Here is a 17,033-nt window from a genome sequence, read left to right as displayed (position 1 = left end):
GCTGCCGTTTTCTGATACATTATTTTGAGAGTGACAGGCACGTTTGGGGTGAATCAAAATACATTTAAAGCAACAGAGTTCAAGATTCCAAGGTACCGTAATATGTTTTCCGACCGAGAGAGGGAGGAAGCTGCGGAGAGTATATTCACCAAAAGTACCCGCAGAACGAACGCTGACACAGAGGTGAACACAGGTGTACCGACCAAAACGAGTAACTTACGATCTTTATATGGCAGGCTAGAAAAAGCCTACGAAAGAGAAACGAGGAAGTGGTGGGAGGCCACCTCCCTGCAGCGATATTTGGATGTCAATCGGATCCCAAGGGGGCTACGAATCTATACAACCCCAGCATACGAAAACCCTGATCCACAACTTTTACAAGAATGGTCTGAATATACACATGCATCATCAAGTGGAATGGTCAAGATATTGATTAAGTATGCGTGGAGCGACCGGCTAAAAATACAAGAGGAAATAAAAATCATTGAAGGCGAGATAGCAGCGGAAACGGATGATAAATTAAAGGAAGAGTTACAACAACGGATGAAAAAACGGTTGATGGACTATAAAAGCATTATCAAACATCGTAAGCAAACAAAATACCTCCGGGATGAGGAAGACTATGCATCAGGGAGGGTATTAACCTTTGCAAGAAAGTTTGAAGGCCCCAGGAAATTGTTAATGCAACAAGGATCACAGGTAACCTCCTCCAGAGAGACATTGGAGTCTGAGTTATCTGAGGGGGAGCAACCAATACGCAAAGAAAAGGAAGCAATCCCTTCTTTTTTCCATGAATATCAATTATTAAGACAGGCAAAACAGAGGCCGGCTGCAAGGACACACCCACCGCCAAAAGCAAGAGGAGACGGAGAACAAGAAGGAGCGGGAAAGGGAAAAGCCGGAACATCAGAGTATATGGTGACAAGGAGCAGACGCGGGGGGAAAAGGAAGTAACAATGAATAAACAAACAATTATTAATCTATCATCAAAAAAATTAAAAATGGAGGAAGAAAAAGTATTGGAATTGGGACTTTCATTCTGCCCCACGACTCAATTTGATTACGCAAATGTGCGTATTGACTTATACAAGTATGTAAGAAAATTAAAACTGATGAAAATGCATCTCCTACACCCAACAAAACCGCAACCTGTAGCTGGGAACGTGGAATTAGAAGAAGAGGGGATCATCACGAGTATGGAAATTGATTTGGAACAAGCCTTACATGAACTTGAATGTGAGAGCACAATGATGAGTCAGCATGCTATTGTCAAGACACTACAGGAAGCAGGAATTACGCAAGTAGGTGCCTCTAGCAATCTAGAAATAAAATCACGATTCATTCCACAAATGGCATATGATACAGTAGATGCCTTCCATGACTCGATGATCAGTGATCTGAAGAAATTACAAACGAAGGGACCAAACTTAAGCAAAGAGAATATTACACAAGCTCAATGGAAGATAATAACGGATTTGAAAAATGATGAGAATTTGATCATTAAACCCTCAGACAAGGGAGGCAACATCGTATTGATGGACAGGAAGCTATATCAAAAGGAAGCATGGAGACAACTCTCAGATAAAGAGTGTTACAACATTGTTACTCGGTCAACATATGAGCAAAGCATAACTGATTTTCATGTGATCTTGAAAAAATGGCATGACAAAGGGATTCTAAGAGACACAGATTACAAATGTATTTTGTGCGAAGCACCGGAAATTCCCACCTTCTATCACCTGCCGAAGGTGCACAAATGCAACAAAAATCCGCCAGGGAGACCGATAGTGTCTTCTTTGAATAGCCTACTGGAGAATGTATCCATCTATATCGATTGCTTTCTTAATCCGTTAGTTCGAGACTTGAGTTCTTATATCAAAGACACAAAAGATTTTCTCCGTGCAATCTCGAATATTCAATGGGAGCAGGACATGTGGCTTGTGACCCTAGATGTCACTAGCCTGTATACGAGCATCGAACATCATAAGGGACTGAAGGCAATTGAGTTCTTTCTAAAAAAACGACATGCGAAGTATTACGAGCATAATGCAATGATTATGGAGTTTGCAGAATTTTGTTTGAAAAATAACATTTTCATTTTTGCAGGTGAATTGTACCATCAAGTGCAGGGGACTGCGATGGGCACGTGCTTCGCCCCCAGCTATGCAAATCTTTTCGTGGGCTGGTGGGAGAAGCACGTGGCCTGGGCAGGAGAGAACGAAAAATGGCTAGACAAAATTGCATTATGGGTCCGTTACATAGATGACCTCTTCATTATATGGAAGGGAACATATGAGGAGGTGACTCTCTATGTGGCGGCCCTGAACAAAAATGATTGCAATTTAAGGTTCACTGAATGCATCAGTAAAACCCAGGTACCCTATCTAGACTTATTAGTCTATATTGCAGACGAAAAGATTCAGACAACACTGTATCGGAAACCTACAGCTGGAAACAGTACACTTCATGCAAAAAGTTTCCATCCGAATAGTGTAATAGAAGGGGTCCCATATGGGGAACTAGTCAGGATAAGAAGGAATTGTACCATTGACAAGGATTTTATTAAAGCGAAAGATGAGGCATTCAACAGATTAAGAGAAAGAGGGTACAAAGAAAGAACACTTAACAGGGCAGAGAAGAAAGGGGAACACCTGAAAAGACAGGAGTTGATAATGGGAGAACGTAAGTCCCGGAACACAGACAACAGCAATGTAGTGAGGATGATAACTGAATATTCGGCCCAGTCCTCGGAAGTTGTACAGATTTTCCGAAGAAATTGGAAAATATTGAAAACAGATGCAGTTATAGGGCCACATATCCCTAAGACCCCCCAGATTACATATAGAAAAGGCCCTGCCCTTAAGGATCACCTCGTAAGAAGTCATTTCCCAAAGAACCCCATGAGAAAGGATTTAATAACAGGGTTTTTCCCGTGCATGAACTGTAAGGCCTGCAAGAATGGAACCAAGGTGAAAGAATTTTCAATTCCGGGCAGAACCACAAAAAGAAAAATTAACAAATTAATGAATTGTAACACCGAATTTGTTGTATACTGCCTGTCCTGTCCCTGCGATCTGAAATATATAGGGAGCACAATTCACCCCACTAAAAAGAGAATTTTAGAGCACATGCGTGCTATAAAAAATTATGATGTCAACTATCCAGTGGCACGCCACTTTAAGGAGTTTCACAAGTCAAATCCGAACCTCTTGAGGTTCTTTTGCCTGGATCACGTCCCAAAAGATGAGAGGGGTGGGGACAGGATTAAGAAACTTAGAAGACTCGAATCAAAATATATATTGGAGATGCAAACTAAAAGCCCCTCTGGGTTAAATAACGAAGAGGAGCTCTGGGTGCATATCACATAAGAATTTGAACAAAACGAATATTTGCATCATCGGCACTACCCTAACTTCATTTCTGTAAAAGGTTTGGTGGGTAACAAAGGGGATAGAGCAGGGGAGACATTAAATAACAAAGAGATGAGTTTAGACAACAGGGGTTTTATCCACATCATATAAAGTGTTTTTTTTCAATACCTGACAATAAGGAACATAGATAGAAGTAGTGATGAAAACCTCTAGTTACGTATGTCCATTCAGGGCTGAAATTACACAGAAAATATGTAAAATGGGAGATTGGAAATATACATGTATTTTCAACATTAAAAGGAATAGCGATGAATGAATTCATTAAGAAATGTACAAGTATACGTGCAGTGTTATGGTATGAAATGTCTCCCCCCAAACAAAAAAAAGAAGGGGAGTTAGCCCATTTAGGGCGAAATAAAATTCGGGAGACCTACATTGTAGATGAATTTCATGAATTAAAATGAACATCTAAATGTATGAATTCACTAAAAACTGTGCAAGTGTACATAACAATGTATGATGAAACAGCACGCTACAAGATGTCTGCCCTTAAGGAGATCTCTAAGAGTGATACAATGTTTCCCTCCTCTATCTCATTGATTGACAGCGAGCGATCCCCTCTCTCGATGTCGATGGAACTTTATTGTTTGAGTTAAAATGACAAAGAAATGTAAACCTTACCGACATTGACAAAGGTGTGTAGCCGAAACGCGTCTGTCGGGTGTTTTCTTGCTGTGTTGCTGAATAAATCTAAATGAAGATATTTCCCATGGAGTGCGCCTCATTCATGATCCGAGATTGGATCAACGACTAGGAATAATTTTCGCGTCTCACCAACGCGGAGGTTGAAGCACCCGTGCCGTGAGAGAAGCAGCTGGTGATCATATGGAAAAAAAATAAAAAAATATATATATATATATATATATATCCACCAGAAGAACGCTCCTTGTGAGACCACGGACCCGTGGAGGGTGGTGTGTACTCCGGAAGAGCACCCGGTAATCCAATATTTGTTAGTCGTCAAGTCACGATAAAACACACTCTCAGGCTCCAAAGTAAGTACCCAGTGGGATGTTTATTTCCACGCTACGCGTTTCGGCTAAACAGCCTTGATCACACGATGGAAATACATGTCTAAGTCACCATTTATATAAACAAAACGTGTTCCTCGAGGTAGTAAACATAAAAAACGGTTATGTACAAGTGAACACTTACAAAAGTAATGCAAATGCCGCGGCCATTTTGGCATGGTAGAAAGACTGGGAAATCCCAACTGTAATTACATTGTACTCTGCATGGTGTGTTTGCCAATAGGGATGAATACACAAATTTAACAGAATAACCATATGTTATGCAATATGAGTATCACGACAAAATTAGTAACATTTTCTACTGTACAATAATGCTGGTCGGCATGTATTGTGCGTAAAGCATATCAATAAAGTTAAATGAAAATACGTGCCGCAAAACATGTTCATGTTTCAATAACCAAATAAACATGCATGATGTTTGTTTATAGAATGAAAATTCATAAATGTTAAGCCTTTCGGAACACGAGAAAAGTAATAATGAATGGTTGGAACAAGTACATTCCGTGAATCCGAAAACTGATGTGATTGGGAGTAAAAGATAGAATAGTTCTTAGTCAGATCTTTCATTGATCCCCACGTGCATGTGTCAGCTTAGTGCTCAATAGGGGAGACTTGGTTGAGGCCGTGGCACCGTGTGAGAGGGGTGGTTAAGAGTGGTAAGCATTGCGGACAAGTGCCCATATTTTCTAAATCATCGATAAAATGGGGACCACCTCTGTTGGTGTGACACATGGCCTCAACCTGCTGGAAAACTAGGTATAGATTCCGTTGGCCATATTCAGCTGTCGTACTCGGGAAATCAGTAAGCATGTGTTCGTGCCTGGTTTCTATCACAAGACAGAGTCTAAGACCTCCACAACGGCCAGAAGGGCTTCACGGAAAATTGTACTACAGTGACATTAGTGAAATTTGAAGAAGATACCGCATTACGTTGTGCCTTCGGAAAAAAGGTTGGGGACCCGTGAATGTGATGCCACCCCTGTGGTATGGGTCCCTGCCTTTCCTCCTGTAGTGAAAAGAAGAGAAAAGAGAAAAATGAAAACAAGAATTGTAAATGTGAATATTTGAAATACTAAGAGTGCATTAAAAATAAACAGATTAAAAAGTTCCTAAGAAACTTCATGTGTCCAAAGGATGGTAATGTTTCTTTTTCATTTTCTAATGCAATTCAAATTGATTCAGTGAATACATGCACATAGAAAACATTTCTTTACGAATAATGGAAGGAAAGCAAGAGTGACAAGTACATTAAAACTATTTTTCGTGTAAGTGTATTCGTAACTCTTCGTCAATGTTGAGCCCCCCCGGGGATTTGGTCTGGAGGTCAATAATCATTTTTGATTCTTTCTGTCTGAGTTTTAATACCCTGTTGCCGCCCCTCGGGGATCTTGGGATATGTTCCATGGCAAAATAGCTAAGACCTGAGTTGTCGGAAAAATGGTGTTCTTGAAAATGACGGGCTACCGGATACTGTTGGTCACAATTACTGATAGCCCTCATATGTTCCAATACACGTTTCTTTGCTGGGTGAACTGTGCTTCCTATATACCTGAGTTTGCACGGGCATTCAAGACAGTATATCACGAACGGGGTCCCACAGGTGAGGAATTGTGAGATGACTTTGTTCCTGCCACCCCCATCTATGTAGTCCTTTTTCATGCTGCTATTCCTGCAGGCTCTGCAGTGTCCGCAGGGAAAGAAACCTTGGAGTCCTTGATTCATCATGGTGTTATATATAGTAACATCACTGTGTACTAACTTATCTCTAAAATTGTGGCCTTTTCTGTAGGTGATGTGTGGTTTCTCACTAATGATGGTACCGATATTGGAATCACTTTTGAGAATGTCCCAATTTTTGGACAGTATACTCTTTATGTCCTTTGCATTCCTGTTGTATGTGAGTATTACCCTGGTTGTCTCTTCCTGCTGTGTGGGTTCCTGTTGTTGCTCTCTCATGGATCTCAGTATATCTGTTCTTTCTATCATTTCTACCTTCCGTAGTGCTTTATTGAGGACCCATGTGGGATAACCCCTGGTTTTGAACCTTTCTTGCATGATTGTGATTTCTTCTTTGAACCCCGTTGGTGTGCTGCAGTTGCGTTTGGCCCTCAAAAATTCTCCAAATGGAATGCTCCATTTTAGAGGATCCGGATGGCCACTAAGGGCATGAAGTAATGTATTTCCAGCTGTATCCTTGCGGAACAGTTTAGTTTGGATGGTGTTGTTGTGTATTTCTACTTTAGTGTCCAAAAATTCAACTGCACTTTTGCTCATGGTACTAGTTAGACTGATGTTAAGTTCGTTGACATTGAGTTTTGTAATGAATTCAGTGGCCTCAGTCTCTGTGCCCCGCCACACCATGAAAATATCATCGATGTAGCGGAGCCAGAGCCTGATTTTTGGTTTTTCTTGGCAAAAATGTGTGTCCATAAGAGTGTCCTCCTCCCATTTGCCCAGAAACAGATTGGCAAACGATGGAGCAAAGCATGTTCCCATCGCTGTACCAGTTGTTTGTTGGTACAGTGTGCCGTCAAACAAAAAGATGTTGTGCGTGAGGCAAAACTGCATCATTTCCAAAACCATATCGGTATGGTCTTTGAATCTGATGTGTCGTGTTTTTAAATAGTGTCTGCACGCCTCTATGCCATGTTCATGTTTGATTATGGTATAGAGAGAGCTGACATCCATGGTGACCAGCAGGTATTCTTCATCCCACTCTAAACCCTCGATTTTGTCCAGGAAATCTTTGGTATCTCTGACATGAGAAGGCAGACCACTGACATATTCCCTGAGGAAGAAATCAACATATTTTGAGATTTTTTCCAAAACACTACCTCTAGAAGACACTATGGGCCTGCCTGGAGGATTTATGGGGTCTTTGTGTACTTTTGGTAATAAGTAAAGTACCGGAAGGATTGGGTAGTCTTGTTTGAGATAACAATATTCCTGCCATTCGAGAATCCCCAGATCTTTCCAATTGTTAAGTTTTTCCCAAATTGCTTCTACGCTGTTGGAGTAGAATTCCCTGTTGATAACTGTGTAAAATTGTTTATCTTGTAATTGGCGTAATGGCCAAGAAAAACCAAAAATCAGGCTCTGGCTCCGCTACATCGATGATATTTTCATGGTGTGGCGGGGCACAGAGACTGAGGCCACTGAATTCATTACAAAACTCAATGTCAACGAACTTAACATCAGTCTAACTAGTACCATGAGCAAAAGTGCAGTTGAATTTTTGGACACTAAAGTAGAAATACACAACAACACCATCCAAACTAAACTGTTCCGCAAGGATACAGCTGGAAATACATTACTTCATGCCCTTAGTGGCCATCCGGATCCTCTAAAATGGAGCATTCCATTTGGAGAATTTTTGAGGGCCAAACGCAACTGCAGCACACCAACGGGGTTCAAAGAAGAAATCACAATCATGCAAGAAAGGTTCAAAACCAGGGGTTATCCCACATGGGTCCTCAATAAAGCACTACGGAAGGTAGAAATGATAGAAAGAACAGATATACTGAGATCCATGAGAGAGCAACAACAGGAACCCACACAGCAGGAAGAGACAACCAGGGTAATACTCACATACAACAGGAATGCAAAGGACATAAAGAGTATACTGTCCAAAAATTGGGACATTCTCAAAAGTGATTCCAATATCGGTACCATCATTAGTGAGAAACCACACATCACCAACAGAAAAGGCCACAATTTTAGAGATAAGTTAGTACACAGTGATGTTACTATATATAACACCATGATGAATCAAGGACTCCAAGGTTTCTTTCCCTGCGGACACTGCAGAGCCTGCAGGAATAGCAGCATGAAAAAGGACTACATAGATGGGGGTGGCAGGAACAAAGTCATCTCACAATTCCTCACCTGTGGGACCCCGTTCGTGATATACTGTCTTGAATGCCCGTGCAAACTCAGGTATATAGGAAGCACAGTTCACCCAGCAAAGAAACGTGTATTGGAACATATGAGGGCTATCAGTAATTGTGACCAACAGTATCCGGTAGCCCGTCATTTTCAAGAACACCATTTTTCCGACAACTCAGGTCTTAGCTATTTTGCCATGGAACATATCCCAAGATCCCCGAGGGGCGGCAACAGGGTATTAAAACTCAGACAGAAAGAATCAAAAATGATTATTGACCTCCAGACCAAATCCCCGGGGGGGCTCAACATTGACGAAGAGTTACGAATACACTTACACGAAAAATAGTTTTAATGTACTTGTCACTCTTGCTTTCCTTCCATTATTCTTAAAGAAATGTTTTCTATGTGCATGTATTCACTGAATCAATTTGAATTGCATTAGAAAATGAAAAAGAAACATTACCATCCTTTGGACACATGAAGTTTCTTAGGAACTTTTTAATCTGTTTATTTTTAATGCACTCTTAGTATTTCAAATATTCACATTTACAATTCTTGTTTTCTTTTTTCTCTTTTCTCTTCTTTTCACTACAGGAGGAAAGGCAGGGACCCATACCACAGGGGTGGCATCACATTCACGGTTCCCCAACCTTTTTTCCGAAGGCACAACGTAATGCGGTATCTTCTTCAAATTTCACTAATGTCACTGTAGTACAATTTTCCATGAAGCCCTTCTGGCCGTTGTGGAGGTCTTAGACTCTGTCTTGTGATAGAAACCAGGCACGAACACATGCTTACTGATTTCCCGAGTACGACCGCTGAATATGGCCAACGGAATCTATACCTAGTTTTCCAGCAGGTTGAGGCCATGTGTCACACCAACAGAGGTGGTCCCCATTTTATCGATGATTTAGAAAATATGGGCACTTGTCCGCAATGCTTACCACTCTTAACCACCCCTCTCACACGGTGCCACGGCCTCAACCAAGTCTCCCCTATTGAGCACTAAGCTGACACATGCACGTGGGGATCAATGAAAGATCTGACTAAGAACTATTCTATCTTTTACTCCCAATCACATCAGTTTTCGGATTCACGGAATGTACTTGTTCCAACCATTCATTATTACTTTTCTCGTGTTCCGAAAGGCTTAACATTTATGAATTTTCTTTCTATAAACAAACATCATGCATGTTTATTTGGTTATTGAAACATGAACATGTTTTGCGGCACGTATTTTCATTTAACTTTATTGATATGCTTTACGCACAATACATGCCGACCAGCATTATTGTACAGTAGAAAATGTTACTAATTTTGTCGTGATACTCATATTGCATAACATATGGTTATTCTGTTAAATTCGTGTATTCATCCCTATTGGCAAACACACCATGCAGAGTACAATGTAATTACAGTTGGGATTTCCCAGTCTTTCTACCATGCCAAAATGGCCGCGGCATTTGCATTACTTTTGTAAGTGTTCACTTGTACATAACCGTTTTTTATGTTTACTACCTCGAGGAACACGTTTTGTTTATATAAATGGTGACTTAGACATGTATTTCCATCGTGTGATCAAGGCTGTTTAGCCGAAACGCGTAGCGTGGAAATAAACATCCCACTGGGTACTTACTTTGGAGCCTGAGAGTGTGTTTTATCGTGACTTGACGACTAACAAACATTGGATTACCGGGTGCTCTTCCGGAGTACACACCACCCTCCACGGGTCCGTGGTCTCACAAGGAGCGTTCTTCTGGTGGATTTTACGGGAGACCTTCACAGGACCGGCTGGCGCACATGAAGGATTCTGATGCTGCATGACGACAGCAGGACCGATAAACCCCTGAGGTGAGGAGCGAAGGTCGGGCAAACGGGGAGGAAGGTTGACGCTCGGGGATACCGGGTGCCATTCCGGGTTTCACGTTCAACAGACCCAAGCACCGCCTCACGCGGGGCAATTATCATCCTTCATCAAGTTCCCAGGAATAGACACTGATGGGAAGTATTTTGCACGTGAATACCAGCAGAGGGAACCTAGGATTACTTAGGGGGCTCCAGAGTCAACTTTTGACCTATTACAACTGGGATGTTCTAAACAACACATGATACCACAAATCATCGCAAATGGAAGAGGAAAGCGAGAGAAGGGCAGCTGCCATATCACTGTTCGCGAGAGCACCGGGTACGGTTACCAAGGCAACAACAATAGCCAACAAAGACACTACCAACGAAGAAAAACTACGCAAACTTGAAAAATTATATAAGTCGGAAATCTCCAAATGGTGGGAGGCCATATCTCTTCAAGATTACATAGACAAAGATATGGTCCCCAGAGGCCTACGTATTTACACTATTCCATCATACGAAAAACCAGATCCCAAAATGCTAGAGGAGTGGGCTCAGAACTCAGCTTTGAGCTCAAAAAGAATGCTAGAAATTCTAGTAAAATATGCCTGGTCTGACAGAGAAAAACTTTTGGAAGAAATCAAGAAATGTGTCGAGGATCTCACTGCCAATATGGAATCTACAGCATATAACAAAGCATTGGAAGAGATCAAAACCAGAACCAAGAAAAATGAAGCTGACATAAAGGAACGCAAGCAGTGGAAGTTACATAGAGACTGCGAAGATTATGAACATGGCCGTATCCTTACATTCAGCAGGAAATACGATCATATTTACAAAAAACAAATGCCAGCCATCACTACAGGCACCAGGAACTCTGAAAGTTCTGAAGTAGAAGAAACGTCGATCAGTGGCACTGAGACAGACAATTCAACAACATCTAGCATTAGATCTGTGGAAAAAGAAATTGGCAATCGTCCCGTTACTTTTTTAGACGAGTACCGGAACCTACGGAGAGGTCGGAAAACTCCGCGGGGACCAACAACAACGAAACCCAAAACCCAAAGAGGACGCGGAAGAGGAAGAGGCACAACAAGAACCGACGGAAACGATTACAACAGAGGTGGAAGAAGAGGCAGAGGAAGGGAGCACATGGGACAGCAAGCAAAATGCTCAACTATGCCAGAATGATGGACACCAATACGGTAAACAAAACTATTTTGAATCTCTCACAGAGGGAAATCACTAACATTGAGAAACAAACTCTGTGTCTTGGTATGTCCTTTTGTCCCACACAACCTTTCAATTTTGCCGAAACTCGCATCGACATGTTTAAATTTGTCCGCAAACTTAAACTAAAGAAATGGCATATGCTAAAGCCTACCAGACCCCCCAATCATTTGAGCAGGACTAAGAATGCACAACAACTAGATTTGAACATTAGCGATGTGGACAATCTCATAATGCTACAACAACTTGAATCCAATGAAGGGTTGGATGACACTCTTCCCAATACAGCAGTTAATCAACTTCTAGATGCCAATGAAATTACACATAACCAGGTGGCCATGACGGGTTTCAAACCCCGTTCAACCTTCTACCCACCATTGGGCCATGACAACATAGACACTTTTCATGAAGTGGTGAACATGCAACTCATTAAATTCAGACAAAAGAAATGGTTCAAAACTCAACAGAAACAAAACCTCACATTGGCACAAAGAGAGGCCATGACTTCCTTAGCCCAGGACAGCAGTATTATCATCCACCCTGCGGACAAAGGGGGGAATGTGGTAATATTAGATAGAGACAAGTACATCACTGAGGCATTACGCCAATTACAAGATAAACAATTTTACACAGTTATCAACAGGGAATTCTACTCCAACAGCGTAGAAGCAATTTGGGAAAAACTTAACAATTGGAAAGATCTGGGGATTCTCGAATGGCAGGAATATTGTTATCTCAAACAAGACTACCCAATCCTTCCGGTACTTTACTTATTACCAAAAGTACACAAAGACCCCATAAATCCTCCAGGCAGGCCCATAGTGTCTTCTAGAGGTAGTGTTTTGGAAAACATCTCAAAATATGTTGATTTCTTCCTCAGGGAATATGTCAGTGGTCTGCCTTCTCATGTCAGAGATACCAAAGATTTCCTGGACAAAATCGAGGGTTTAGAGTGGGATGAAGAATACCTGCTGGTCACCATGGATGTCAGCTCTCTCTATACCATAATCAAACATGAACATGGCATAGAGGCATGCAGACACTATTTAAAAACACGACACATCAGATTCAAAGACCATACCGATATGGTTTTGGAAATGATGCAGTTTTGCCTCACGCACAACATCTTTTTGTTTGACGGCACACTGTACCAACAAACAACTGGTACAGCGATGGGAACATGCTTTGCTCCATCGTTTGCCAATCTGTTTCTGGGCAAATGGGAGGAGGACACTTTTATGGACACACATTTTTGCCAAGAAAAACCAAAAATCAGGCTCTGGCTCCGCTACATCGATGATATTTTCATGGTGTGGCGGGGCACAGAGACTGAGGCCACTGAATTCATTACAAAACTCAATGTCAACGAACTTAACATCAGTCTAACTAGTACCATGAGCAAAAGTGCAGTTGAATTTTTGGACACTAAAGTAGAAATACACAACAACACCATCCAAACTAAACTGTTCCGCAAGGATACAGCTGGAAATACATTACTTCATGCCCTTAGTGGCCATCCGGATCCTCTAAAATGGAGCATTCCATTTGGAGAATTTTTGAGGGCCAAACGCAACTGCAGCACACCAACGGGGTTCAAAGAAGAAATCACAATCATGCAAGAAAGGTTCAAAACCAGGGGTTATCCCACATGGGTCCTCAATAAAGCACTACGGAAGGTAGAAATGATAGAAAGAACAGATATACTGAGATCCATGAGAGAGCAACAACAGGAACCCACACAGCAGGAAGAGACAACCAGGGTAATACTCACATACAACAGGAATGCAAAGGACATAAAGAGTATACTGTCCAAAAATTGGGACATTCTCAAAAGTGATTCCAATATCGGTACCATCATTAGTGAGAAACCACACATCACCTACAGAAAAGGCCACAATTTTAGAGATAAGTTAGTACACAGTGATGTTACTATATATAACACCATGATGAATCAAGGACTCCAAGGTTTCTTTCCTGCGGACACTGCAGAGCCTGCAGGAATAGCAGCATGAAAAAGGACTACATAGATGGGGGTGGCAGGAACAAAGTCATCTCACAATTCCTCACCTGTGGGACCCCGTTCGTGATATACTGTCTTGAATGCCCGTGCAAACTCAGGTATATAGGAAGCACAGTTCACCCAGCAAAGAAACGTGTATTGGAACATATGAGGGCTATCAGTAATTGTGACCAACAGTATCCGGTAGCCCGTCATTTTCAAGAACACCATTTTTCCGACAACTCAGGTCTTAGCTATTTTGCCATGGAACATATCCCAACATCCCCGAGGGGCGGCAACAAGTATTAAAACTCAGACAGAAAGAATCAAAAATGATTATTGACCTCCAGACCAAATCCCCGGGGGGGCTCAACATTGACGAAGAGTTACGAATACACTTACACGAAAAATAGTTTTAATGTACTTGTCACTCTTGCTTTCCTTCCATTATTCGTAAAGAAATGTTTTCTATGTGCATGTATTCACTGAATCAATTTGAATTGCATTAGAAAATGAAAAAGAAACATTACCATCCTTTGGACACATGAAGTTTCTTAGGAACTTTTTAATCTGTTTATTTTTAATGCACTCTTAGTATTTCAAATATTCACATTTACAATTCTTGTTTTCTTTTTTCTCTTTTCTCTTCTTTTCACTACAGGAGGAAAGGCAGGGACCCATACCACAGGGGTGGCATCACATTCACGGGTCCCCAACCTTTTTTCCGAAGGCACAACGTAATGCGGTATCTTCTTCAAATTTCACTAATGTCACTGTAGTACAATTTTCCGTGAAGCCCTTCTGGCCGTTGTGGAGGTCTTAGACTCTGTCTTGTGATAGAAACCAGGCACGAACACATGCTTACTGATTTCCCGAGTACGACCGCTGAATATGGCCAACGGAATCTATACCTAGTTTTCCAGCAGGTTGAGGCCATGTGTCACACCAACAGAGGTGGTCCCCATTTTATCGATGATTTAGAAAATATGGGCACTTGTCCGCAATGCTTACCACTCTTAACCACCCCTCTCACACGGTGCCACGGCCTCAACCAAGTCTCCCCTATTGAGCACTAAGCTGACACATGCACGTGGGGATCAATGAAAGATCTGACTAAGAACTATTCTATCTTTTACTCCCAATCACATCAGTTTTCGGATTCAGGGAATGTACTTGTTCCAACCATTCATTATTACTTTTCTCGTGTTCCGAAAGGCTTAACATTTATGAATTTTCATTCTATAAACAAACATCATGCATGTTTATTTGGTTATTGAAACATGAACATGTTTTGCGGCACGTATTTTCATTTAACTTTATTGATATGCTTTACGCACAATACATGCCGACCAGCATTATTGTACAGTAGAAAATGTTACTAATTTTGTCGTGATACTCATATTGCATAACATATGGTTATTCTGTTAAATTCGTGTATTCATCCCTATTGGCAAACACACCATGCAGAGTACAATGTAATTACAGTTGGGATTTCCCAGTCTTTCTACCATGCCAAAATGGCCGCGGCATTTGCATTACTTTTGTAAGTGTTCACTTGTACATAACCGTTTTTTATGTTTACTACCTCGAGGAACACGTTTTGTTTATATAAATGGTGACTTAGACATGTATTTCCATCGTGTGATCAAGGCTGTTTAGCCGAAACGCGTAGCGTGGAAATAAACATCCCACTGGGTACTTACTTTGGAGCCTGAGAGTGTGTTTTATCGTGACTTGACGACTAACAATATATATATATATATATATATATATATATATATATATATATATATATATATATATATATATATATATATTCACTGAAAAAACCATAGGTTTCAGGCAAGTTATAGTTAGGAATTAGCATTTAAAAAACCTTGCAAATTCACTTAAAAACCATAGGTTTCACACATGTTATAGTTAGCTGGACATTTCACTCATAAAAAACCAATGAAATTCCCCTGTTATAGTTAGTGCTGGCAACTATAACTCACGCGACCGCAATCCTCTGCTGATGACGTCAGATATTACATCACTGTATTTAGACACTTATTTACCCATGTCTTCTTCCATTAATCTTTAGCTATACATATATTCCTATTATTTATTTTTCATAAAGACACATATGTCATCAGCAGAAGATTGCGGTCGCGTAAGTTATAGTTGCCAGCACTAACTATAACGGGGGAATTTCATTGGTTTTTTACGAGTGAAATGTCCAGCTAACTATAACATGTGTTAAACCTATGGTTTTTTAAGTGAATATATATATAAATATGACTGCTCAAAGGTTTCCCTGATGATTGAGAGGCACTCTGGCTGCAGCACTGAGGTACAAGCCCTTCTGTAGGTGCAGGCAGCATCGGGATGCGGATAAGTTCAATCAGCGGCACACAGAAAGGAAGTGGAGGAACAAATATCTACCTGATGATAAAAGCACCTATTTGAATGCACGTGGAATTTATAAAAAGGCTATATTGGCTTCCAAAGCCGAATATTTCTCATCCAAAATCATTAACTCTACTAATCGATCCAAAGAAATCTTTTCAATCATCAATGAATTATCCGATCCAGACAGAGTAACGCTTAAACCCACCCCCTCTCAATCCCTTTGTGACTCCTTAAACAATTTCTTTATTGAGAAAATCAAAATTATTCAGTCAAATATTCCCTACTGTCCGAGCCCTGCACACCCCAAAAAATCAATGAATCCACACAAGCTGGAACAATTTCCAATAATAAATCAGGAAAATTTCAATGACCTAATGGCTAAAGTCAAGTCCGGTCTCCAAGGGACTGCTGCCCCCCCGGATCCTAAAGGAAGCATTTACCGTTTGCCCTGGCCCAGCCATGACTCTCTCAAATAAATCACTAATTCAGGGTCAGGTTCCAGAGATCTTTAAGGAAGCGGTTGTCATCCCTCTCCTAAAAAAACCAGGAGCAGACCCTAAAACGTTAACTAATTACCGCCCAATCTCGCTGCTTCCCTACCTGGCCAAAGTGCTCGAAGCACACGTAGCCAAAAATCTGTCCGCCTTCCTGGAGCAATCTGAATACCTGGACGCCCATCAAGCAGGTTTCTGCCCAGCCCACTCCACAGAGTCGGTAGTATTAGCTGTGTTGGACACCCCGAGAGAAAAGGCTAACAAGGGTCTCCCCTAAGCATTGGTATTGCTGGATCTCCCTGCAGCCTTCGACACAGTCGACTATAACATCCTGATCGACCGTGTCAGAGATGCGGGCATCGAAGGAACTGCCCTAGAGTGGACTAGATCCTTCCTAACAAACCGATCACAGGCTGTACACCTTGGCGGCTTCTCAACTCACATGCTTAAAAATACCTGCGGAGTACCCCAGGGATCTTCTCTATCCCCTCATCTTTTTAACCTATATCTTCTCCCCTTGATCCATGCACTAAAAGAAAGACATATCCAAACCTTTAACAATGCAGACGACTTCCAATTGATATTTCCTATAAAAGATTCTCCAGTATCCATCCTCGAATTCCAAGCTACTATGCTGTTCATCCGCGACTGGATGAACAGCAACCAATTGAAACTAAACCCAGATAAAACTGAACTGATCCTCACAGGTGGCTCATTAAACCAC

The sequence above is a fragment of the Triturus cristatus genome, chromosome 2_1 (assembly GCF_964204655.1).
Source record: "Triturus cristatus chromosome 2_1, aTriCri1.1, whole genome shotgun sequence".
Classification (NCBI taxonomy): Eukaryota; Metazoa; Chordata; class Amphibia; order Caudata; family Salamandridae; genus Triturus; species Triturus cristatus.
This window is presented reverse-complemented; position numbering follows the sequence as displayed.